The sequence below is a fragment of the Pararge aegeria genome, chromosome 8 (assembly GCF_905163445.1).
Source record: "Pararge aegeria chromosome 8, ilParAegt1.1, whole genome shotgun sequence".
Classification (NCBI taxonomy): Eukaryota; Metazoa; Arthropoda; class Insecta; order Lepidoptera; family Nymphalidae; genus Pararge; species Pararge aegeria.
In genome coordinates this window covers 4206423-4234188 of record NC_053187.1, presented here as the reverse complement: position 1 = coordinate 4234188, position 27766 = coordinate 4206423, and the positions used below count along the sequence as shown (strand labels likewise).

General features: G+C 35.5%; 1 protein-coding gene across 1 annotated transcript in view; it reads left to right on the top strand.

Annotated features, from left to right (window-relative positions):
• Positions 1–7356: 7356 nt before the first annotated feature.
• The window catches only part of LOC120625666, a 91598-nt gene continuing 71188 nt past the window's right edge, over positions 7357–27766 (top strand). Inside the window, exon 1 of the mRNA XM_039892785.1 lies at positions 7357–7475. The gene's annotated coding sequence lies outside the window, so the exon portion shown is untranslated. The remainder of the gene's footprint in view (positions 7476–27766) is intronic.

The following is a 27766-nucleotide window of genomic DNA, read 5'->3' as shown; positions in this document are numbered from 1 at the left end:
CGTCAACTTAAAACTAAAGCTACGAGGGTTCCAAACGCGTCCTGGTCTTAGAAGATAAGATAAGGCCCACAACAAACTTAGCCAAGGTTTTTTTCACCATCTCACACTGTTACTTAAAACTATTAAAGAAGCAACCTAGTTAGAGCAATAATTTACACCCAAGCATTTTTATCGTTGACGTAGTCCTTAATACTATGATAGGACTTTTCTTTAAGCTTACGTTTAACCCAAACTTCGAAATTTTTCAGTGACATCTCCAAGATATCAACTAGTAGTTTACCGCGGCGTTAATGCTTGAGGAATACTCTAGGCACTTTAGCATCAGCAGCACCTCCTTTATTGTGACAAGCATAAATTGCTTACCGACTATATACCATAATCGAAACGCAACCAGTATAATAATATTGATTAGTTCCGGTGACCACCAGTGGTAATCATCATCAGTTTACCTTGACCAAATGGTGATTTTCCATAGCAAATGCTCAAGCTAATTTAAAAAATACTCATAGTGGACATCTATAGTCGCTATAATATTTGAATAGTTCCCTCAATTTCTCCAGTCCAATATTTTTTAAGATTGTATAGACTATCGCTGTCCGCTCTCGCTCATCTTGTCCTAATCCAAAGGTTGCCTGGCAGAGATCGCTACTAAGCGATAAGGCCGCCTTTTGTTTTTTATTTTCCTAACATCATAGTGCTGTACAAATGAAAAGTTAAATAATAATAATAATATCGACAAATAGTATATAAAAAAAGTGATATTTAGTTGCTAAAAAAGGCTGCTTATTTTTTTTTCTTTTTTTAAGATGTCTACTTATTCATTCATTTCAATATAAACATATAAATGTTTGACTAAGTATATTTAATTGTTATGATTGCTTTAGATATACCTTTTACAATAATAAAGTAAAGTTTCCCCTATACCTATTTATTAATTTATTATTTATGTACCATAAATTGTGATTGTGAACATAAGATACATGAAGTGTACAAAGGAAAGCTTATCTCTATAAGAGATCTCTTCCAGCTACCCCAGGATGTGAGTAAGATGATTAAATTTTTGTATAGGTCAAATAAAGGTACAATATACTACATTATAACTACTAAGGATATTCTATATATCTATATAATAACAAAATTCTACATACTAACACAATAAAATTTTAAAAAACAATAAAATTTGAATTTACCTACCTAATAATACAATTTAGATATCACACATTTAAAGAGAAAGCGCCTCCAAATCGTAGGTATTGGTTATCTTTAAATTATGTCTTGATATGGTTATCTTTCTAGGGTTAAAAAAACCGAAGTAACGGGCGAAGTAGGGGGCAACAACTAATCATTTATAAACCACAAAAGTTACGCAATAAATAAAAATATACTTACGCTCAAGGGTCAAGATTATTATTAGAGGAAAGCACTTAGGTATGGTTCATAAAATTTAGTAACTAATAAAGCATGCGTTAAAATGTTTTATTTCTATGTGTCCCCCTGCTCTGTTCCTCAGCCCTTAGGGGGACGAAAACGAAAAAAAGTGCGTTAAAATGACTTGCCCATCACCACACCATACTGAGGTACATAATTTCCAAAAATACACTTATAATATTATCAGGAAGGAATTCTGTTCGTTTATTTTTGCTCGTCCACATATACGGGCTTGGTAGGTGTAAAAGTAAAATTGTTGTCTTTTCCACCCTTAGACAATAAAAGATGCATGTGATACATTCATCCATTCGAAGAAAATGAAGACCGTATTATCTAGTTAAAAGGGTTCAAAATTGAGTATTTTTTTTTAATTGGTCTGTAAAATGCGATGGTATTTCTAATATGGGGTGATAAGGAGGTGTTTCAACAATGCTAGGAATGGATCACCCCACTTTCACCCCGGATATCCGGTGTCGAGAGATATCGCCGGTGTTTGTCTCGAGGTATCTGACTAAACAAGAGCACAGTCTAGAGCTAGTCAAACAGAGGCAAGTTTTAGGGGTTCTAGTTGTTTTAATAGTAGCAGAACGATTGGATAGAAGCAGGCCATATTTTGCGGAAATCCATAATATATTATGAAAATTAAGCTTAATTTGCTATAGTATAAAGTATTTTGTAGTATGTAAAATAGGTGATGTGGAATGTGAATGAATGTGAATGTGTAATGATCTTCTGAAGGGCGTGATTGCTGGTGTTATTATAGGCACATGAGGTTTAAAAAGGCGTGTGAAGTCCACCAATCCGCACTTGGTAGAGTGGTCTACGGCCTAAATACTTCTCATTCTGCCATGAGACCGGCTACCGGGTTGATAATAAATAATGATAAGGCTCTTTGTATGATGTGTACCTTGCATGCCCTGCGTTTTCCATTTACCGTGAGCCATCAGCTTCGTTTATCAATTATTCCAAGTAGGTCGAAGACTTCTAGATAGAGCAATCGTGTGATAAGTGTAGTGCGAGGCCATACAGGTCGCAGTAGTAATGGATTTATACATTAACGTCACTGCTCACTGGGTTGTGTACGCCTTACTCGAAGTAATCACATGAAAAATCTACTCCTACATTGCGCCCACACACAAGAGCGGTTAACAAAAACACACACACACACACACTCACTCACTCACACGCACACAAACAAACAAGAACCATGCAAGAACCATTTTTTTAAATGTTATTTGGTCTGTTAATCCAAGATAAATAAAATCTACGGAAGGGCGGGATCTCTTGGCACACATACATTTTATTACTTTTATTAAGGTAAGTTCCAACAAAGGATCAATGTTTTGTATATCCTTTTTATGAATAAATCATTCTTCATTATTCAGTTAGATTAAAAGTGTTCCGACGAGTCCATCTAGACAGAGCAATCGTGTGTTGCTAGGGATGTCCTTTACTAGCCTTAGTAGTAAAACTAGTAAAGAACTATACACTATGGCAACCATATCGGCATTTACCACGAGATCAAAGGCGTTGTACCGTATCTTTGTGTGTGTAGTAGATTAGTTTTTGGTGAGCTGAACTGATACAAAAACATTTTCTTTGTGTGATGAATTTCTTAATGACAAGGTTGCTTGGAAGCATCGGGCTCCGCTTTCATCTCTCACAAGACAGAAAAATTTTAAAATGTAAAATGTAAATTGTTGATATTGGAAAAAAGCAACTGCTGAGTTTCGGAACCGGTGAGAATCTGCCTTCGAACCGGTGGTAGAGTCACTACACACAGACAGACTTGACGTTACAAAAGTGCTTATATTAGGCCTACTTGAAATAAATGAATTTTGAATATTGAATTTTTGATGCACATTAATGTTTCCATTGACTAGGTGTTTATCTGTGTATAACAAGTATTTATATATATTATACTAGCTGTTGCCCGCGACTTCGTCTGCGTTTGATTTTGTTTTTAAAGTATTCTGTATCGCTAAGCCTTCAATGAGTATAGTAGTATATATATATATAACATGTGACTCAACTAATCATAGACAAATAATTTGCAATAAAAAAAAATTGCGACTATAATTAAAGGTAAGCTATCCTATCTCTTAAGTTGGACCAGACTGCTCACGGTGTACCAATTTAATTTGAAATCGGTTAAGTAGTTTAGGAGTCCATCGCGGACAAACATCGTGACAGGAGATTTATATATATTAAGATATAAAAATATTCACCATACATCTTAGTAGCAGTGGCGTGCACTTCATACATGCACAAAAGCACTGCATACCCTAACAATTTTGTATAACTCATAAAGGGGAAGGATTTTTCAATGTCATGCCATCTTCCTTCTTTATGCATACCCTGGTCAAAAACCCTGTGCACGCCACTGCTTAGTAGGTACCGATTACACTAAGCTAACTCTTGGGCTAGATTAGGAAGTTATGTCTATATTATATATTTTAATTTATTTTATTCCACCCGCTGCGCGTGGTCAGGAGATATTATTCAGCCCTGGGAAAGGATAAAATTTAATATTCTCTCACTTTATCGACTCACACAAACGGAACGGAGTCACAAATGAAAACAATATAACAAATGGGGGTAAACTTCTGCTATTCTCTGTTGCCATGCTTTGGTTACGTTAATTTTATGCCTTGCCAAGGGAAATAAGCGGTGGATGAAATGTTTGACTCCCATCTATGCTAACCATTCTGATCGAACACCCTGTGCATTGCTACTGATAAAAGGTAGGTCAATTACTAGTCAGAGCCGTTCGTATAACTGAATTTTATTAACTTAAGTGAGACGCGATCGTAAAGTGCGCGCTCCGATTTATGAACCGTTTCCGGACGAGACGAAAGAATTAAGGCGGTTTTATGCCCCCTTGGGGAAATAAAAAGAAGATTCTCTGCATATGAACTAGTAGGTACTTTATTTTATTTATTTTTATTATTTATGTACCGCAAATTGTGATTACAAACATTAGTATATTTAGGTAAACTTGATACTCAGTGGTTGTATTTTAGTATACTACGTATAGCCTATTTTTTCCTACTTGTCATAAGTGTAAGTTTTCTTTAAAATAAAAAGAACGGAAAATTAAGATAAATAAAACAAATAAAATGAAAATAGATTTTCTATACAATGTAAAAAAAAAACTTCAGGATAGGTAGTGTTTTTGCATGTTTTGCATGTCTGTGTAATTCACGCCACTGTACGTCATTGTCTTCATCAGCATCTACACTCTGTAGGCATACGATATTTTTTTTATTAACGTAAGGCCTGCGATTGACGACAATCATGCCCGTTAGAAAGCAATGATGAGGTCTAGGTTGGAGCACGCTTGCCTAGAAGAAGCCTATTCACTCTTGCCTTGAAGGTACTCAAATTGTACATGGCAGGAAACACAGTTTCCGGGAGGGCGTTCCTCATCTTAGCGGAGCTTATCAGAAACGTGGATAAAAAAAATTTCGTGCGTGTTGATGGAATATCAACTACATAAGGATGCCATCGCTCACGGTGTCTCGCTGTTCTCTGGTAGAACGGGGACGGAGGAACAAGATTGTGAAGTCCCTGATCACACTCACCAAAGTATATCTATAAACAGGCAACGTTGCGTCGGTGCTGCAGACTATGCAGTTTCGCCTGCGTAATCGATTTGTCACCTATAATTCTCCTGGCGCGACGATCCACCGAATCTAAAGCTTCAAGCTGGTACTTGGCAGAGCCACCCCATAGGTGACTACAATACTCCATGCTTGTTAGCACTTAAGCCTGGTACAGTGCGAGGCATTGACCTGGCGTGAAGTACCGCCTAACCGTATTAAGGTTTTTGCAGTTATTAAACATTTCCGGTATTATACACTTCGCAAACGAAGGGGTAAATGCTGAAGAAAATTAAATCACATTAAAAATACTGCCAACGGCACCAACCCTCTTTACAGTACACCGTGTTGAAAAAAAATCAACTTTTCTATATGTTTATAAACAAAAATAATCTAAAATAACCTATGTACCAAAATTAAATTAAATAAAATCTACAACTTTTTCGAAAACGCAGCGAGGCATAGTGGCTTACTCTTTGAATGGCCAAACGAATTGTTTAGCCAAGGTAACTGCCAGCTCTAGGAACACCGGTAAACTCGTTATGTATATTGTTATTATTTTTAAAACATACTTTACATTAAAAAAAATATGAAAAGATTGTTTACGTCTAAAAAAAACTTAAAAATATATACTTACGATACTTAAGTTCAGATATAAATAGAAATCAATAATAATTAGTGGAATGCTCCGTGCTGATGAAATGTGATGAAAGCATTTAGCTAAAGCTGAGATTCAGACTATTCCTACATCTGCAAAAGGTCTACTGTTTCTCACTTGATCTTATCCAGCAGTCATCTTAGTACCCATAACTGCGCTTACTTTGGAGCTAGATGGTGAAGTGTGTATTGTTGTAATATAATTATTATTTATCAAGGCATCTCCGTTTACGGTTTCCCAAAAAAAAAAAAATTAGACGGTTTCATAATTCAACAGAATTAATATTTTATTATCTATAATTTACACTTTTTTTTTATTCTTAACAATGTTCATAAAAACAACACTATTCCAAATTTAAACGAAAAAATAAATTATTATATTGTTCTTTTGAATGTTCCCTTAACCGTACCTAATACCAATAAGAAGCCATAAATAACGCATTTGACAGTCAGTAGTATCAGGAAATGATATTATAGGATTCCCCTCGTCTTAGGGGAAAGATTTGCCCCCAATGTCAATCCCCCTCCCAATCGAATCGTTATCGATTAGAATTCTTGCTTCTTGGGGATATGAAGTTATTTGATGTGATCAATCAATTGTGACCAAGGTGCAGACTCTGTAAGGGTGGCTATGACATTATACCTATTCAGTTTATTGCCTTTTAAATAAATTGGAACTGGAATATTAAATATAATCCGAATACGGGAGAAAGATATTTGTGAAAAACTGTAACATTGTAACAATGGATGGTAAAATGAAGTACCTAATAAATAAAAATTGTATACTTTAGCACTCAAATAATTTAGTATAACAGTGTTATCTGGCACTTTGTAAAATGTATACATAATATACTAATTGTAATACATTCATATTTATGAACTGAGATTTTTTTCTTTTATTTGATATTCAGCAAAATTCGTTATGTTATTTTATTATATAGTTAAATTTTTATGTATTTATTTTAATTTTTAACAAATTTTTGTGTAATAAAGTTTGAATATAACTTTGTCGAAGCTATTTTTACTTGTGATTGACGTGCATATCAGTTTATGATTGTGTTTGTGCGCTATACGCGCTATTTTTAAAAACATGTAATATTTATGTTGCTACTGCTTTAATAAATAAATAAAAAATAAAATAAATTGCCCCCGCTGGAATCGAACCCGACACTTCTCACTTGTAACTGTTGGAACGCGATATTGTCTAGAACTTAGTTGTAATAGTCTATGTAGTTTGGACTCAGGAGATGTAACTTTAACCTTTTTTTTTAATCGCAAAATTCTTGAATCGAGCAAACGTAAAGGTGGGTGAGTCGGCGCGGTCGGTCGGGGTACATTGTGTAGGATAGCGGAAGAAAGTTTTAATGGTAATCTTTTCAGAAGTGGTAAGCTGGTATAGTATAAATAGATTGGTGCTAATCGATCAAAAAGTCTTGAACCTGAAAACGACCGATTTACAGGTCTAAATGTAATTAGTCATTCCTGAAAAGCTACTGAATTTCATTGCTGCGTTATCAAGCAATGAGTCAAACGAGTATCAGTTTTAGACAAGCTATGTACGCGGACTTTAAGTAAAGAACGTTAGAGTATGTTATATTAACGTTGTACGGAGGTTTAAACCCCTCTTTCCTCTCTCGGAGGGCCAGCCTCAGTCCACCTCAAACTTCGATAGCGAGCGAACGCTTGTACGCGTTAAAATCAGTGCCGATATAAAAAAGTTAACTCTTTTGTATAAAAACCGTGTTGTGTCTTGTACATATCAAGTGAGGACTTTGGATTATTATTTTTGTAAGTATCTTTTGTGTATTGACGTCATTATTCAAAGGTCAAAGCTCCCGAAAGTGTAAAATGTAACCGAAGTGTAATAGGTTAGAAACCAGGAGAAGTGTGAATGTTTTGGTTTGTACTTTAGAGCATTAAGAGTTTACAGATGTATCTACGTTTACTAGAATCCTGGTACGTTGATGGTGTCTATAAACGTGCATTAAAATATTAATAATTATATTAATTAACTGTTACCTTACCAGTGTCTAAAAAATTTAAATAAATAATATTTTAGTAACTAAAAATAATATATATGAGGATTACTTTTAACGATAGGTATGTTTAATATAAGTACTTTTTTGTATTCCGTTACAAGTTAGCCCTTGACTGCAATATCACTTGGTCTGGTGGTGAATGATGATGCAGTCTTAGATGGTAGCGGGTTAACCTGTTAGGGCGTATCGCAGTTATATGTGACCAATCATCATCATCATCACATGAACCCTTTGCCGGCCAACTACAGAGGAGGGTTCTCCTCCCACGATGTAGAGTTAGGCCACCTAGATTTGATCGCTTCAAGCACTGAAGTAAGCTCCCGTAAAGCTTGACCATAACCCATACTTCAAGTTAGCGGTAAGCGCCCGGTCCTGGGTTAGTTTCCGGGCAGTGGCGGTTTGGGAATTTCTTTCCGAATTTTATCTGGTCTGATCCAGTTGGAGGCTTCGGCCGTGGTTAGTTATCACACTGCCGACAAAAACGTGCCGCTTAGCGATTTCGCGTTCCGGTGCGATAACGCCTAGAAACCGATTGGGTTACTTATTGGTAAAACTTTAATATTCAAAATGTCAAATTGAAGAGGTGATAACGCATTGGGTAGGAGCTCGACTTCACTTTCGGGGAACCGAGTTCGAATCCCAACACGCACCTCTAACATTTCTGAGTGCGTTTTAAGTAAATAAAATATCACTTGCTTCAACGGTGAAGGAAAACATCGTGATGAAACCTGCATGCATGAGAGTTCTACATAATGTTGTCAAAGGTGTGTGTGAGTCCACCAATCCGCACTGAGCCAGCGTGGTGGACTACGGCCTAAACCATTTCTATTGTGAGAGGATACCCGTGGCCTATAGTAGGCCGGTATTGGTTTGATATGATAATGATGACTGTTATTTAAATCGTTAATCCGTTAAGACTTTTACTCGTAGACCTATAAAAAAAGAGTTTCCGTAAACAAAATAAAAATCATTCACGTTTCAAATTAATAATTTTCAAGCTCACGTAAATATCACGTCAATAAAAAGGTATATCATGTGGATTAAGATTGAGAACAAAGAGTAATTAAACTATAAAAAAAATCATTACAAAAACGTGAACTTTAGTACGTTTTAGGGTTCCGCAGCAAAAGAGTAAAACGGGACCCTATTAAAGTCTGCGCTGTCCGTCCGTCAGTTTAGCTATCCATCTTTCAACAGGCCTTGATGGTAAGATAGTTAAATGTAATTCAGTTGCCGCTCTAAAAATAAATAATAAAATATAGAATAAAACACATAAAAGGCGGAAAAATAATTTTCTAAAGAAATAGTCCCATATAACAGACATGATTTTTTCAGCGTTTTTATGGATAGAGAACCCATAGTGCGCGAGTCCGACTCGCATTAGGCTGGCTTTTTTCACATTCTGCGTCTAATTTACTTTGGACTTAAAATTATTGCATTGGTGTACAATTGTTTGGCCAAGGTAAATACAATTAATTTAACGACGCTTCGTCACACGAAAAAATATTCGTTGTGCACTTTTAATAAATATTTTTTGTGCAATTCTTTGTAATAACAAAAACACAGTAAATAAAGTTTTTATTTAGCTGTGGTTTGAGATTCTCATTATACGTTGATTGTGATTTTTTGTTTAAGGAAGCGTTATACTGTTAAAATTCATGATCACTGTCAGTGGCGTGCACTGAGTTTCTTGCCAGGGTATGCATACGGCAGGATAATTGCATAAAACGACAAACATCCACCTCTTATACAAGTTGTATATACATTTTAGGGTAGGCAGTGCTTTTGTGCATGTATGAAGTGCACGACAGTGATCACTGTAGAGGTAGAGGTATAGACCACTACTTAACTTGGCTAACTAATATTGCACTTTTCGTTCTCTTCCATCCAATGCCGCAAAGACAGTTTTGAGAGATATTCTTAGTTTCGTTATTTACTTAATATTGATTTAGTTCATATGTTTTTTTTTATTTATCTAAATTAAATAATTAATTTTAATTTATTTGATTTGTAAATTGTTGAACTTACTCGTATGTACAATACAAGAACTAAGAAGATATAATTCTATGGATTAACGTCGTCATCACGACGCACTAAAAAAAACTTTCGTTTTAATAAACTCAACAGTGGTTTTTGTGTAATTCTGATGAATAATTCTCATGTTGTTTAAGATTCTCATTATAGATGTGATTTTTTTCTAGGAAGCGTTACGCTGGTGTGATTCATGTAACATTTATTAACGTTAGAGGTACTCGCAGACACTATTATTATTTCTATTAATCTGTCTGCGGTTAAGTCAATGCCTATGTTACTTTAATTAAAAGGAAACGAATAATGAACATAAAGGGCCTTAGAAATAAACGTGGAATAAAATCGGAATTCAGTGTTTTGTCACACCTCAACTGATATCACCTTTAAAATGTCAGAGCGTGGCAAATACCTTATTAACTATTCAACGTTTATTTGTAACTAGCTGATGTCCGTGACTTTGTCTGCCTTGGAATTCTGATTTCTTGCCAGTAAGAAGTCGCGTCGTACCCTGCTAGCTGGCTCTATGTTAGCTGGCACGTTTAAGCAAAAGATCATCGTCGATAACCTTCAAACTATATATCCTAATTAGGTACATACATTGTACATAAACAGTTACTGTTAAAGAGAGTTTGTGTACTCTAAATATCAGACGCGATAAAGGTACTTATTTTGATGAGAATTCATTTTATACTATAAAATATGCATTGTAAATAGAGTATCCAATCGGTATCTTTTACTCACTATTATGGCTATAATGGCTTCCATATAAAATATAGATATATGCAATTGCAAACTTTTACTAGAACAGTTTAAGAGTAACAATCTCACCATCGTCATCACAACAACCAATTACCGGCCCACTACAGAACACAGGCCTCATTTATGTTATTCTGAGGTATAACCTATATTAATGTAAAATCCTATCAAAATTTTTGTTTTGAAGTTTTTGCGTGACAGAGTATAATATATCCATTCATACAAACTTACGCATTTATAATAATGTTAGATTATATTAGTAGGATAGGATGCTACTATATTAAACAATAAATTTAGGATGAATTTGCTATATTTATCGAAAACAAAACAATAAAAAAATAGCGCATTGTAATTTATATTTTTTTTTAAATCTTTGTACACCGAACCACAGATCTTCCAAAATGTACTCACTCAAATGGTTCCGGTATGTTTCCAGACGAAAATTAAACACAATGATAAATAGGAATCCACGGGGCTTGCAGGCTTGATTGTTTGTGACATTAACGTTTCTAATTTTTTTTTCATTTGTACTATTATTTTTTTTAAACTCATTGATCGACCACTGTGCCATAGTTTTTAATTCCAGAGTTAAGATATGGTACCTTTTGACATGTAAATTTATTACTCTGTTATTTAGTTGTAATATATTATTTTTAATACTTAACGCTACAGCGGCTGAACTGATTTGGTTGAGATTTGTAATGTAGATGGATTTGAAGTAACTCACAGACTATATTGTCTCTCGGAAAATTCAAAAGGGTTCGCAATCCATACATAGCTGTACTTAACATTAGAACGAAGAAGACATTTAAAAAATACCCTTTTTTTCTCATGAGAACCAACTCAATGTATTAGCATTAAGTATATTGTAGTAGAATATTGTAATTGTGTCTCAGTGAAAAAACGTAGTAAAGAAAAAAAGCGCGATCCGCGATAAAGTGTGGGTACGAACGGTATAAAAACGTTTTTGAACTAATTTTAAAATTTTTACTTTTTGTCAATGTTTTTGTAAAAATTCATTATGCCACCCCTATTAATTAAATTAAATTATTCCATCCAACCCTCCTCGGTCCTCCCGACGACAAAAAGTTCCACGCTAAGTTCATTTACCAACATATCGGACCAATTGGTCCTGTATGTTGCGTACATTTAATAATCTAATATATATTTTTTTTTCTTACCTTTCTTATATTAAAAAAGAAAATACCAAAAGATTGTGTTCTTTTGGTATTTTTTTTTAAAGTTTATTGTAAGACATTTAGAACAATAATAGCTTTCTATTATTGTTATAAAAAGTGCAAATACGAATACACTTTTTAGTCGTATTATTTTTCAGCAATTATTTTTTCTCATCTATCCTGCCTAGGGAGTAGGGTCACTGGTAGAGATCTCTAAAAGAGATTTCTTGCTTACTTTTGTGTGTATGATATTTACACTTATTTAGGTACAAAATAAACATATAAAAAGAAATAGAAATATTAAACATACGCATATATAAAACATCAATTTATTTAAACACGCTTCGGAATAGAAAGACGCTTGGGAATTATCTATAGTATGTTTTAGGCTTGTTCTTTTGACCTTCAATTACACCCGTTCTAATATGTCGTATATTTTTAAATTGTGCCAGCTAATTGTATTGTAATTAATAAAATGGGCTCCATTCGTTACCCCATAGAGGATCGTCACCCCACATTGTTTGGTGGTATCGATTCTTGAAATTGTTGATTGTTTGTTTAGGATCATATCGTTTTTAGAATAGGGTAGACCACGAGGATCAGCGTTGTTTTGGATTCAGGTGCAATATATTTAAATTATCTATAGAATATATATAACTATATATATATATATATATATGATGATACATATATGCGTGTGCGTTCGCTTCGTAATATTTGAATATTATTTGAAGCAAATTTTTTTTTAAATTGTCAACCACTTTTTTATTCTATGTTTTTTTTTCCTTTTACGCCTTTGGTTGCCTGCATAAAATCGGTATGTAGCGATAAGGTCACCAAATTGTACCCCCTTGGTCTATGTTTATTTCTCTGTAACTACTTTTTTCTTCGGTGTACAATAAAAGTGTTCATTCATTCATTCAATCATTCACCACTGGGGTCGCTCAAAGCTATATTATTTTAAAATGACAATTCGAATGTTTTTATGACAGATTGGCAGTAGGAGAGCTTTTTGTAGTAAAATGAGAGCTTTTTGTGACAAAGCTCGTCCCGGGAAATACTACTGTTACGCTTACTTTTGCCGTCAAGCGGTATTGTTGTTTTCGGGGTCGTAGGCTTAAAATCAAGATGATGGGTACTCTGTGCTCTGGTGTCTCTGTTTTTATAAAGCGTAGTTCTTCCTTGGTAGTTGGTCCGTCACTTATTACTATGAAATAATAGTGATATATGTATGATGACAACCTTGAGATCCTATAGATAAAATAAGTAAGGCCCTAAAATAAGTGATAGTAATAGTTAATGTAGATTTACTACAAGTTAATAAGCTAAGGATAAATTTTATACTAATATATAAAGCTGAAAAGTTTGATTGTTTTCTTGAACGCTATGATCTCAGGAACTAATGGTCCGATTTGAAGAATTCTTTCAGTGTGGATTGCCCATTTATCGAGGAAGGCTATATGCTATATAGCATCACGCTGAGACCAACAGAAGCATAGCATCAATGAAGAATGTTTCAAAATCGGGGTTTCTTTTCGTTAATAAAATCAAATAAACATGTATGGCAAAGTTTTTCCCAAAAAAATTAAAAGTTCTAAAAAAAGTCCACGCCAGCATATATCTATCTTTTAAGCTATATTATTATAGGCAGACGAAGTCGCGAGGGACCGCTAGTAGTGATATCTAACAGGAAGACAGCTTAAGCGAACAACAAACGGTTAGCGGTAAACGTTACCTTTCCCCGGAGTCGTTCCGGGCGAAGTAGGTCAAGCTTATAGTAAGTACTTGTCCCGGCCGCGATCTGTCCCCCGGGCTGTATAGCTTAATTGAGCTCAAATGTTTTCTGTACGGCACGATTGGATAGAAGCAGGCGTTACTTTGCGGAAATCCATAATATACTATGAAAATTGAGCTTAATTCGCTATATACTCCGTGAACAGCAGGAGAATCTGTATGGTGTCATAATTATTCATTGTTAAGTCTTAACAATTATTCATTGTTAATTCCACATCTCCTGAGGATGCTCCGGTTTCTAAGCGAAACGTGCGCAGAGGGTACATTGCCGAGGATCTGTTTGGCGTGGAGTATATGGTTAGAAGAAATTATAAATGACACCATACAGATTCTCCTGCTGTTCGCGGAGTATAGCAAATTAAGCTTAATTATCATAATATATTTTTATACCACTACTAGTTAGCCCTTGACTGCAATCTCTCCTGGTGCTAAGCGATGATGCAGTCTAAGATGGTAGCGGGCTAACCTGTTAGGGAGTATCTCGTTTCTACGCGACGTCGCACCGGAACATTAAGTCGCGTAGCGACAAGGTAGGTTGGTAGCTAGCCACGGTCCAGACCAGAGAAAATTCAGAAATTATAAATTCCCAAATTGCCCCTGCCGGGATTCGAACCCGGGACCTCCGCTTAAATTCATAGCGCTCACCGTTGCGCCATCCCAGGTCGTAATTTACGAACATCAACAAAAAAAAATTAAAACTAAAGAGTTTTAATTCATTGTTACAAAAAGAAGTGTCATGGTTAAATGAGATTTTTTGTATAGAATGCTGATTCATACAAAAGAAAAATAATTTGTAACTTCTTAAAAATTTACAATACATTCGATATAGTTTTTCGGTTTTGTCTATGTTTCCGGCATTAATGGGTTATTTTATTACGTGGGTGGAAATAGTTAAGAGTTGGAGACTGGTGGAAGTGGAAGAGTGGCATAGATTCCTTGATATCCAGGAAAACGAGGACATTAATTCCTGTGTCGCAAACGAAAACGAAAGAAAATTCAACGCCAACCAATTAGTGTCACAATGGCTTTGTCAACCAATTAGTCCGTTGAAAAGCAATTGACGCACTAATGATTCGTACAATGTAGGTACAGACCTGCAATCAGTGGCTACCATCGGTGGCTAAGGACTGAGGAATGTCAATTAGTTGACAGAATAAAACACAATAATTCACTCTTAATTACTGCACTTGCTTTATTCGCCGTTTTAATCGATTCTCAAAGATGCAGTTTCCAAATTAAAATTTTTTTTTCCTTAACTTTTGAAAACCACAACGGTTATCAAACGTTAAAGAATAAACTTCTGCACAGTAAAAATCCAACTTATCTATTTATGTAGAAGCTACGATATTTTTCACATTGTTCTGTAAAAAGTTAGTCTTATAATTTTTTATAGAATACTTTTATACTTTTTATATTAAACAAAAACAAACGAACAAAGTTAAAAAATAATTTAGACGCTTGGCCAACGAATTAGTTTGGCCATCCAAAGGGACAATGCTGCCAGCATCTTAGGAACTGTGCCTCGCTGCGGTGGTTTTGAAGACGTTTTAGATTTTATTTAGTTTTACAAAGTTTATTTTAGGTCATTTATATAATTTAAAGACCTGTACAAATAAATAAATTATACTAAAATTAGATCTGCCAACTTAGACGCTTTTGTGGATAAAATAATGGATTCAAAATAATGGCAAATGATGAATTCCTGTGGATTTCTATCGCTAGATTTCAATTGAATACTATAGAAAATGTGATAATTCAGTTAATCATCACTGGAACGAGTCACGTTTTTGTCATCCAATTAATTGGTTGACACGCAACACTGCGAGAGGAATATCGCATTTATGAATGGCTGCGGTAACAATGGAATAATTAGTACCTATTTATTTATTGATTGATCGACATCACACGTTGAGTACCACAGGAAAACTTAGTATTTGATAGACCGGTGGGCAGGTGACATAAAATGTGTCGCAAGGAGTTTCTGGACACAAAACCATAGACTATAAAACGTATGACCACAAATGGATGTCTATCTCTTAAAACACAAAAGCCTTTAAAACGATGCGATATTCATTTATTTCAAGTCTGTGTATACTAACTTGTGACATACCGTTGGCAAAACAATTTTGACGCCACTGAGTTCGCGAATAATTTTGTATTTTATAATGATAATTGATAAACAAAGCAGATGGTACGTTGAAAACCATCGCAAATAGCATGTCAACACTTCGCAGAGCTGGCAAGCAACACGTCCTGCAAAGTGCCGTCCTGTGTCCATCTACCTTAGGCGTCATTGTAGGTCAGATATAAGAGCTTCGCTAGGAGTAGTTACGTTATCAACTCAGGAATGAGGAAATCCGTAAAAGAACTAGAGCTACCGAAAAAGTCCATGTTTAAATGGCAGTGGGTGCCCCACCCAGATTGAAGAAACGCTTGAGTTAGGAGTTTGGACGTACCGGTAAACGCAGCGTTGGTGACCCCAAAGAGGTGGGCACGACTCGACAGAGACAAGAAGCGAGTCGCTGGGAGCTTAGCCCCTCGAATCAAGCGGCCCAGGACTGTGGATTTTGGAACTGCCTACAATAGACCTATGTTGCTCGACATAGGTTTTTTGGACGTCAGTCGGTTAAAGTATTGATGATCATAAAACATTTAGCGAATTTATTAAGAAAACATTCGTGAATCAAGTATTTTCCTAATAATCTTTTGAAAATTAATACTATGTTCGCGGAATACGACACTTTTCACCGACAGTAACATAATAAATCAATGGTTTTAAACAGTGAGCTTACAAACAATGGTTTTAGACGATTCTTATAAAATGATAATTTGTCATAAGTTTTTTGTCAAACATTAGTTAACCAGTTTTATGTATTAACTCTCATTGTTAACTTCTTTGTTTCGTGTTTTAGGGTTCCATACCCAAAGGGGAAATAGGACCCCAATACTAAGACTCCACAGGTCGGTGTATCTCATGAAACTTGATAGCTAGACAGTTGAAATTTTCACAGATGATTTATTTCTGTTGCCGCTATAACAACAAACACTAAATAAAAAAATAAAATAAATATCTAAGGGGGCCGCCATATAACAGACTTGATTTAATTGGCCGTTTTAATAGATAATGGTGCGGAACCCTTCGTGTGCGAGTCCGACTCGCACTTGGTCGGTTTTTTATTGTTTTTTGTCATCCAATTAGCTTGCAATCCAGTGTTGCAATATAGTGTCATTCGGGGAATGTTAATTAATTGTACACAATTGAAGCTGTAGTATTTTGCTGTGGAGCTCGCTCGATGCCGCGTACTATTCATTCATTCCCACGTTCATTTGTTATCCGACTACGGATACTTGGAGTCCATATAAGTGAAAAATCACTGGACACCCAGGGATACCATACCATATTTTCATATAGTTATTTCAACATACTTTTTATGAAATCTTTTCGTAAATTTTAAGTGAATATATTAATATGAAATTTTATAGTAAAATTAATATTTAATATGTAATTAAAATGTAAGATTGATATTTTAAGTAAGTGAGTAAATATCATATTAAAAATTATATTAAAAACCGATAAAAAAAAATATCTTTCAAATCTTTCTATAATATAAAGAAAAAAAAACACACAACAATATAATAACCTTTAGCGATAAGGCCTTTTGTATACTGTTTCTGCCTGGTTTTTAACTTGTAGTGTGCAAATAAAGAGAATAAATAAATAAAGTCAAAGTATATCTTTATTCAAATTCGGCATATAGATGAAACTTTTGTTGTAAAACTTAGCCGGTTTTGTTTTTGTTATAACCATCTCACATTGTCATTTAAAACTATTTATAATAAATAAATAACCTTTCAAGATTCAGTTTCACATAAATGCACTTGGCTTTAACTTTTAGACGTATCATGTATTCGAGTGATTCTAGCCGTCTCACTATTTCTCTTTAAGTACATAGTTACACATACATAAAACAAGAATAATTCTAACATTTAAATGGTAAACTGCATCGTCTATAGGCTCTTTAGCTTGCCAAGTTTGCTGCCAGAGCTTTACACTGTTAATGAGGTGGATTATCCTCCTTACATATACCAAATACCTACGTTATCTACGTCTAGGTACGCCCCGTAATCTTGTGGTGTTGCTTTAGTCAAATGCACACTATTCCGTCATTCACCGTTAGTATAAAAATATATAATTCGTAATTTAATTTAACAAATATAACCTAAAATAAACTAAACTATTTAAAACTAAATAAAATCTAAAACGTCCTCGAAACCACCGCAGCGAGGCAGTGTCTAAAATGCTGGCAGCATTGCCCCTTTGGATGGCCAAACTAATTCGTTGGCCAAGGTAACTGCCCGCTCTAGGATCACCGGAAGACTCGATAACCCTTTTCGATAATTCTTTGAAAAGGGCTCTTGCCTCCGGACCCCACGGTCCCAAAGTCTCTACTCCAAAATGCTCAAAAATGAAGCTGCTATCCAGGTTTTCATATTGACGGCTCTTGGCCTGCTCGGCACTGGTAGCAGCCGCACCCACGTGACAGGCCCATGTAATCACTCATCGCATAAGCTTTAAAGTGCTGGGCTTCCTGTATGTTGTCCTAGTACAAACAAGCATAAAATACTAATAAAGGACTAATTAGTTTAAGGAAAACAGTTCATAAGAAAAGCTTTATTAGCTCGGATCGGTCGTAAACCGGTCAAGCATGTTTGCGGCCAAGTTCACTACGCGTCGGATACGATCGCGCGGATTTCTTCTTATTTTGGCTACGCAGAAAATTATTTACAGCACCGCAGGACATTGTACCGAGGTTTTATAAGCTTTTAGCAGATTTTCTCGTTTTGTTTGATTATAAATCAAAGGACTAAGATACTCTGGATTTGACTTTTGCTTTTCCTCAGTTTTTAGAACATAAATTATCACTTACAATGATAATTTCATATTCATAAATTTAATAACATATCTTGACAGCTGACTGGCGCAGTAGGCAGCGACCCCGCTTTCTTAGTCTATGGCCGTGGGGTCGGTTCCCACAACTGGAACATGTTTGTGTGATGAGCACGAATGTATATCTGTATATTATAACTTATAAGTATTTATGTCTATTATTCATAAAAATATTCATCAGTCATCTTAGTACCCATAACGCTTACTTTAGGGCTAGATGGTTTTGGGTGCATTGTCGTATGATATATATATATATATATATATATATTTAATTGATTTACCTACCTTTTTATATCTATCACCATTAGCTGAGGTTTTATATGCATTAAGGAGATTTGCTCGTTTTGTTTGCTTTATAATTACCGTCTTAAGTATTTTGAATTTGGATTTTCCTTTCTTCAGATTGGAGAACATATTATTATCCTCATATTATCTTACTATCATCAATAGCCTACAGTCAACTGCTGGACAAAGAATTAAGAACGTACAGAATCCTCATTCAGCCATTATTGCATGCAGTGCATTGTGTCCAAAAACAGAGAACACGTCATTTCACACTCGCGGAATGTTGCTATCTCACAAACTTTTCCCATATCTTTTTATGGTATTACGTTTAGAACATTAGAGGTAAAATATGCAGTGACTGTTCGAGAAACACTACTAAAGTGGAGTGGTTTTTTTGGGAATATAAGTTGTGGTGATGGCAGATTAGAATACAATAATTGTCACCACTACTCCTCTTCCGGCGGATGTCATACGAGTCGACCAAGGTAATATAATTTTACATATTTGAAAATTCAATTTTCATAAAAAACATTTCTATATTTAAGAAAAAAAGTGACTGCAATAATTTAACTGCAACTAGCAATAAGTTAGAATGAACTTACAGTGTAATATACTAGGTTAAATAAAATTCATAATTCGTTTAAAGCAAATTGCATACAATTCTACAATAAACTACCCATTGACATCTTGGAGATGTCTCTTAAAAAGTTCAAAGTTTGTATTAAACGAAAGCTTATAGAAAAGTCCTGTTATAGTATAAAGGACTACGTAATCGATAAAAAAGCTTGGGTGTGAATGATTGCTCTAACCAGGTTGCTCTGCTAATAATTTTAAATGACAATGTGAGATGGTGATAACAAGAAAAAAATAACACCCGGCTAAGTTTGGGCTTCTTCTTAGACCAGGATGCGTTTGGAACCCTCGTAACTTTAGTTTTATGTTTACGAATATGTTTATCGCCATCATCTCACTACCGTGTAATTCTCATGTAATGTACCTACGCATCAAAAGTGCCACCTAGGCCTACTTGAATAAAGATATTTTTTGACTTTGACTTTTAATCAAATAATTATGGCGTAGAAAATTTCGGTTCGGCACTGGCAATATTTGTAGTATTCTATTAAAAAGCCACAGCTAGTTTACAATTTGTAAAACGCAATCGTCATCTTATAAAGAACAAAACGTGATACCTTTGTATGACACACAACAATGACCTAAACGAGCCCGCAGCCTTGTGACACTGCGTACAGTTGCGCAAACATTAAACACAAATAATAACCTGTTTAGAAACCCTGGTCGATTGAACTGCTGCAGAAAAATATACCTAACTGTTAGTTCAAAAAATCTTATAGTATAATATATAAAGCTAGAGTTTGTTTAATTACTTGAACGCGATGTTCTCAGAAACTACTGGACCGACTTGTAAAATTATTTCAGTATTGGATAACCCATTTACTAAAAAGGCCATAGGATATAATATATCATCAATCTGAGGCCAATAGGAGCATAGCTCTAACGAAGAATGTTACAAAATCAGGGATTTTTTGCGCTGCATGCGCTACGTAATCGGTTCAAGTTTCGATTAAATCATATATGACTAAGTTGTTTTCCTTTAAAAGTTCCAAAAAAAGTTCGCGACAGCATATGTTTATCTTTTAAGGTTGACTTATACGCGGTCGAAGTCCCGAAGGACCGCTCGTATTGAGATATAGATAGATGGATAGGCGTTTAGCTAACTATAATGCGTAAGTGGAATGGACTAAAGGACCTACCTCTACGGGGGGGTTTGGTTCTCCGTTAAGTATACTCCATTAGTGGCATCGTACGACACCTATGGGGAGAGGTGATGACAACTGTTTTCTAATCTACCGTCACTATTGAAAACTGTTATAAGTTGTATCGTTTAGGTATATGAACGCTTGAATTATGCCATTACAGCCAACAGAGTTTATTTATTTATCAGAATACAACTCTATGAATAATAATTGACAAACATGATAATAAATACAAACTTACATTAATATTTACAAAAAATATAAGTAACTAACTATTAATTTATGGGCATGATACCCTAAATGCTGGCGCTATTAATTGCGCGCGGCGCTGGCCGCTTAGAATTGCTAAACTTTGCCGTTGGGCTGAATAAGCGCCAGCTCACCAGAGGTCTAGACCAATTTTTGGGGCACTATATCACTAAAAATGATCGTGTCTGAAGACCGCAGGCCCAGAGTCTCACACGCAAGCATCGCAAAAACGTAGTCTTTACACTGCTTTACAGATAACGGGGTAATTACGGCGCTTAAAAATTTGATCAAACAGATGTTATAATTAAGATATACTTTTGAACCGCGTGGAAGCATTAACGCTAACACTTGATGCTTCGCGGACGCGGGTTGCATTATTCATGATAATTCCGTTTCGTATATTTATGAAGCACCTATCCTATGTAGTTCCGTTGTTTGTGGCGCCACTCCATAATCCGCCATGGAGGTGGTTTCAAACTACACATAGAAAATTGCAAATTGTGGAACAAACTCCCTTTGATCTGTCCCCCTACGCTAGCCAAGCGCACATTTTATTTTTATTTATTTATTCAACTTTTTATTTGTATACCACTGTGAAATTAGGAAAAAAACAAACAATAGAAATACAAAGACAGAAGTAGAATACAAAACGGCCTTATCGCTTAGTAGCGATCTCTGCCAGGCAATCTTTGGATTAGGACAAGACACATTGGTAGACTTCCACAAAAATACATACCGAAAACCATTGTACATATCAAATTAATAGCTTCCACTATTTTGTAGGGCATTTGATAGCGTAGTGCTCAAGACTTTTTAATTAAAATATTACATGCGTCAATGGCGTAGGAAAAAATCGTGATGAAACCTGCATGCATGAGAGTTCTATATAATGTTCTCAAAGGTGTGTGGAGTCCACCAATCCGCACTGAGCCAGCGTGGTGGACTACGGCCTTAACGCCTTATTATAGTAGGAGTAGGAGACCCGTGCTCTGTAGTGGCTCCGTAATGGGTTGATAAATAAATAAATAAATATACTACGACAATACACACATCGCCATCTAGCCCCAAAGTAACCGTAGCTTGTGTTATGGGTACTAAGTTAGCTGATGAATATTTTTTAAATGAATATAATACACATAAATACTTATAATATACCGATTATAATGTCATGATGATGATGACGTAGGTTCTCCCGTGACCGTAGTTAAAAGGAGTCACTGGATCACCTAAGTAATTATAAATTTGTAACATAATGCTCAAAACATATTGAAGTTTACTCAACTTTAGTTTGAAATAAGTATAGTTATCCAATAAACTTGCATAACAAAATAAAAACAATTATATGTCAATTTAATATTGACAAGACCTAAAAGGAGAAGTATTACGTAGTTCAGACACAAAAGATAATGATAAATAAGATTAATAGAACGATGTGTTCGATTTCGCTGCATCCTAAAAGGAAATGTTGCAGAAACGAGTCGAACCGTTTGCCTTTGCAACTAAGGTGGCCATGTTTTACGGGATATGAATAAGTTTTAAGAGTTTTAAAGAATTAAATTATCATTTGTGTCAACGGTGAAGAAAAACCTCGTGAGGAAACCCGCATGTTTCTACGCGACATCGCAACATATTTGTTTACATAATTGTAAGGGGATGGTGATAACTTCGTTCGCCAACTAAAATCTAAAGCTACGAGGGTTCCAAACGCGCCCTGGTCTAAGAAGAGCCCACAACAAACTTAGCCGGGTAATTATATTTTTGTTATCACCATCTTACCAGAACGCTTAATCGTTTGGCAGCATGTCTTTTTCGGTAGGGTGGTAAGTTAAATTCAATTCATTTTTCAAGTAGGCCTAGTTTATGAGCGCTTTTGAAACGTCTAATCTGCCTGTTTGTAGTGACTCTACCAACAGTTCGGAAGGCAGATTCCATCGAGAAAAGCCGGAAGGAAACTCAGCAGATTGCTCTTTTCAACATCGACATACATTTTAACAATCTTTCGAACCCTGGATCTGCCACAGCGCTCACAACTGCGCCTGGGATGTCGTTTAGGTAACTTACTCGCCTGAACAGCTTCTCAACTTGTACCAAGCTCAAGTTCGATCGTGCATGGAGTACTGTTGGGATGGCTCTGCCAAGTATCAGCTTGATGCCCTGGATTCGGTGGATCGCCGTGCTAGAAGGCTAATCTATGACCTAGCCATCGATGAACTGCATCCCTTCGTGGTCGATATACCGCGGACGCGTACGAAGCGTTTCGCATCTTCGTTTCTGATCCGCACCGCTAGGATCTGGAATGCTCTTCCAGCTTCCATTTTCCCCAGTTCCTACAATATGAGTACCTTCAAATCAAGAGTGAATAGGTATCTTCTAGGCAAGCGCGCTCCACCTTAGTTACTTAAATTGTTACTAATATACTAACAATCTATGGACGGAAACGTCTGATTTAAATGATTATTATTATTATTATTATTAAGCTGCATCAACGCTTACCATTGCAGTCAAGCGCTCGTCTATAAACATAAAAAAAAAACGTTTTACAAAATTAATTTTAATGTAGACAGGTTAAGTTTTAATTTAAAGGTTAGCTTAACGTCAATCTTTTGTACAAAATCGAATCCATTTAATAAAAAATCTGACAGCATGGTGCCTCTATCTGCCACCCAGCATGTTATACACAACATTGTGTGATTGCAGTTGTAGTTTAGAGCAGTGCACAAACCGGTCCCACTTTGCCAGTCACCGGGTTATTGTAGGCTAGCGTGTTCCGTTTACACGCCAAGAAAGTGTGGCAAATAAAAGGGCTAAGCGTACCTTTACGTACGTAATGTACTTGATTTTGCACGCGTTCTTCATCCGTGTTTTTCATTTCTTGGGAACAGTTTCTTTGATCAAAAAAGTTTAAATTATCCTATGTTACTCTCCATCCTTTTAAAGAACTAATTAACTTGATGCCAAAAATCAAGTTAATTAGTTGCTTAGTTACGGCGTTAAGAAAGGACAAACAAACAAATCGCCCCTAAGTGAGCGTAGTTTGCGTTATGGGTACTAAGTAACTAAGCTGCCTGATGAAAGTTTTTATGAATTATATACATAAATACTTATAATATACAGATAAACATCCAGACACTGAAAACAGTCACGTTCATCACACAAAAAAAAATCCAGTTGTGGGAATCGAACCCACGGTCTTGGACTCAGAAAGCAGGGTCACTGCCCACTGCGCCAATCAGCCGTCAAGCATACAGAGACTAACCACCATGGTATATGCTCTAAATCCACTCTCCTATGAGATAGGAGGTTGTGCCCAACCGTGTGACGTCATTAGGCTGAAGGTGTGTTACAAAGAAAACATGTGACAAGGTAAATAAAAAAAAAAGACTGACGGAGGTGGGGCCTGAAGCTTGTTTTTCAGTTAAGTACGTCGTTTATCTATCTCCACCCACATAATTCAGTGCAGCGTCAATAATTAAACGTACATTAAAGTAAGTGCAGTCGCCAAACAAAAAATGAAAAAACCACAGACATACATTCCCGGGCCTGACTCACGACAGTACATGTTGTGTGCGTCATTCTGTAGCGTAGTACTTTGTGTCTATGGAATATCTGTGTTGTCGTTGACCAGTCATGACTCACTGTCGACGCTCACTATGTCTAAGGACAGGTGTAAGGACAGGAAAGGATTTTAGAATTTTGATCATTTTATTTTCAAAGTGAAACATCATAAATGCGATTTGGATCATAACAATAAGTAAAGAGGAATTTCATGGGAGTTATGCCCGTTTTCATTACACTTAGGCATCACGTAAATTGAATACCTAATGATTTAGGCGGTGTCTATACAAAAAAAAAACGTTTCACCAACGATTAGGTGATAAACATTGGTGAACGGTTTATGTATGCCTAGGAATCTCCTAAGTTTAGGCGTTATTGGGCATTGCCTTGACTTCTTTACTGAAAACTTGCATAATTTAGACTTGTGAGTGAGTGAGTGGGGACTACGAAGTATACACTCAGACCAAAGTACTAAATCGCAATAAAAAAAATGTGTGTTATTCTTATGTAACATTCGATTCACTACGTCGATGTTCTGTCAGTCGTTAAAAGTGTCGGTGAAAAATAAACTAAAAGCTCGGACTTGGCTTAATTACTCATGTGTATGTACGTATGAATGAGTGTGTATTACCTTAGGATTGCTTGTGCCTTAGTAATCCGTCCCCCCATTTGACCTTCAATGTAAACACAGCTGATGTTATGGTAGTGCGTAATTTTATATGAATTTATACAGCTATTTCTCTTAAGGTATTTATCTCAACAAACAGTTCTGGATATAAATTTTCTCGGCTTAGGATTTTCTTTCCATTAAGCTTTGTAAATAGCCTGGCTAAGTGTAATACTAATTCCAGTGGGAAATGAGGAATTAAAAAAAAAACGTAGCTATATAGAATTGCAGCATCGTGCAATATTTTCAAGACAATCCATAACTATTTTTCGTGTTTTGCGAGCAAAATTTGTACGTAAGCAGTATCATACGGAAGCTGAATTTTTATGTAAATAGTGGTGATCTAACGTAATCTAGACAATTTTAACGAGATTCGAATTGTTTGCAACAAAAAATTCAAGGATCGTATCTCAACTTTCAAACTAAATTAGTATCAGGTATCAGTCTCAAGTTAGTACTTAGGTATTGAAACTACCTTGATTTTTGTGACTTTGTCAATGACTTTTTCTTGGTTCTGGTGCCATCTAAAAAAATTGAACAGAGTACTTAGGTGGAAGTAGCTTTTCCTGTTTAAAAGGAATAATTTGGTTAAAACAGGTAAGTTTAGGTACTTTATTAAATAGATAAATATATACTACGACATAAGACATCGCCATCTTGTCCCCAAAGTAAGCGTAGCTTGTGTCATGGGTACTAAGATAACTGATGAATAATTTTATGAATAATATACATAGATACTTATATTACACATATAAACACCTAGACACTGAAAAACATTCATGTTCATCACACAAACATTTTTCAGTTGTGGCAAACGAACCCACGGCCTTGGATTCAATAAGCAGGGTCGCTGCCCACTGCACCATTCGGCCGATAATCTTTCCATAGTGAGAATTGTAAGCGAGCCTCATTATACTATCCATAAGGCAGTAGGTATGGATGGGGGTCAGTTTGGTCATCTATCATGGATTTTTCCATCGTTCTTAGTTTAGTTCGCCTATCCGACCAACATAGCTATATCGCTATGACCAGTGGCGTTCATAGAGGGCATGCAAAGGGTATGCAGATGATATAAAATAAAAAAAAACCTCTAGTAGAAAGTATAAAAACTTAAGTATAGGAATTGTAAGAGTTATAGAAAGCCTACCCTTAAGTATTTATAACTAGTACTGGAGATTTCCTTCATTTTATATCATCTGCATACCCTGTGCATACCCTCTATGTACGCCACTCAATGTCTGAAAATTCTTTTAAAAATACTGAGAAAATAATTAATTAAAGTAACGTAAAGTAACTCAAACAATTACATACTTATAATAAAATTATAAGATTCATCGCATACGTTAAATTGTTTTAGTTACAGCTGATTTTCTAGTTATTAAGTTAGCATCAAGTACTAGGGCATCAGGAAGACAGAGTGCATAAATAACCTCTAGTAAATGAGGAATTTTCCGTGCCGGTTGGTGGCCGTAATTATCAAAAACAGCCTGATAAAGGTTGGACCTAATCATCCTAATGTACGCTGTATATTACTTTTTCTTTTGAGAGATTAACGAGGCTGCCTTTGGCCAGCAATGGGTCATTAGTTAAGCTAACGATCTATGCAAGTACCTTAGTTATAAGTTGTTTCAAAGCTATCTTCTAATACTGAGGACATACATTAAATAAGGAGAATCACGTGTTCCTAGTGAGCACCACTGAATAGTACTGTACCGTATCTAACAGGTACAGTTTAAAGCCCTAGGTCACGGGTCAAATTATGGTGTATTCATACCAATGTTGACGTGTAATTAGGTGATTTCTAACTGGTTGGGCCAGTTAATGTCCAAAATCTATTGGGCTATTGCCCTTGAGAGCTTTGTTGGGAAACGTTACATTTTCGTAATCGTTTTGTTTCCTCACAATGAGTGACCTTTTGAGTATATTAAGTAGGTACTTTATTTTTCTAATATATTTATATTTTATTCAATTGTATACCTAATTGTGAGAAAAAAAATAGCTTAAATAAGATCAGGACAGTTTATAGTGTTTCGTAATGCATTGTCGGATTTCGTAAGTATTTATAGTTCGGTCGCTCAAGTTAGTAAGGCATCGGCTACTTCAAAGGTTCGGCACGTGCTGTACCAGTACACACACAGTGTATATCGGCACTTTGCGATTCGGAGCATTCAAATGACTAATACTTTGATTTGTAATAAATACATTTGTAATAAGAATGAATAGAATAAAATATTTATTTATTTCACATTACATTATCTTTTGGAGATACTGCAACTATTTTCTTTTTATTCTAAGCGTATTTGTAAAAAAAATCTCAATGACCATAAGTCGTCGGGAGAGATCGCTTTAGCGATAAGAACGCCTTTGCAGGCTAAAATATTTATTGTTATGCTTCCTTTAATTTTTCTGTTGTAAAATTATTTGTGTGTGCAATAAAGATTAAAAACAAGCAAACAAACAAAAAACAGAATGTGTTATTTTTCAAATAAGTAGTTACTAATAAAATATGTAAATAATTTTGCAGTGAACGAATGCAAATATGCGAGCTCTCGATTTCTAGCACTTGATACCTCGACAGTAGATACGTATCGAATTCACTATGTATATCAACTGGATGTTCCAGTTGATATACATAGTGAATCCAGTTACGGTTTTCTAATCACTCTTTATTTCATTTGTAGGTATGTGACGCTTCATTTAAATGTATATGATTGCATGGACCTTCGTTGCAGCATAGTTTAAGAGGTTTCTACACACGGTCTTGCGGCATTTTTGACAAGCTTCTCTCTGCAACTCGTTTAT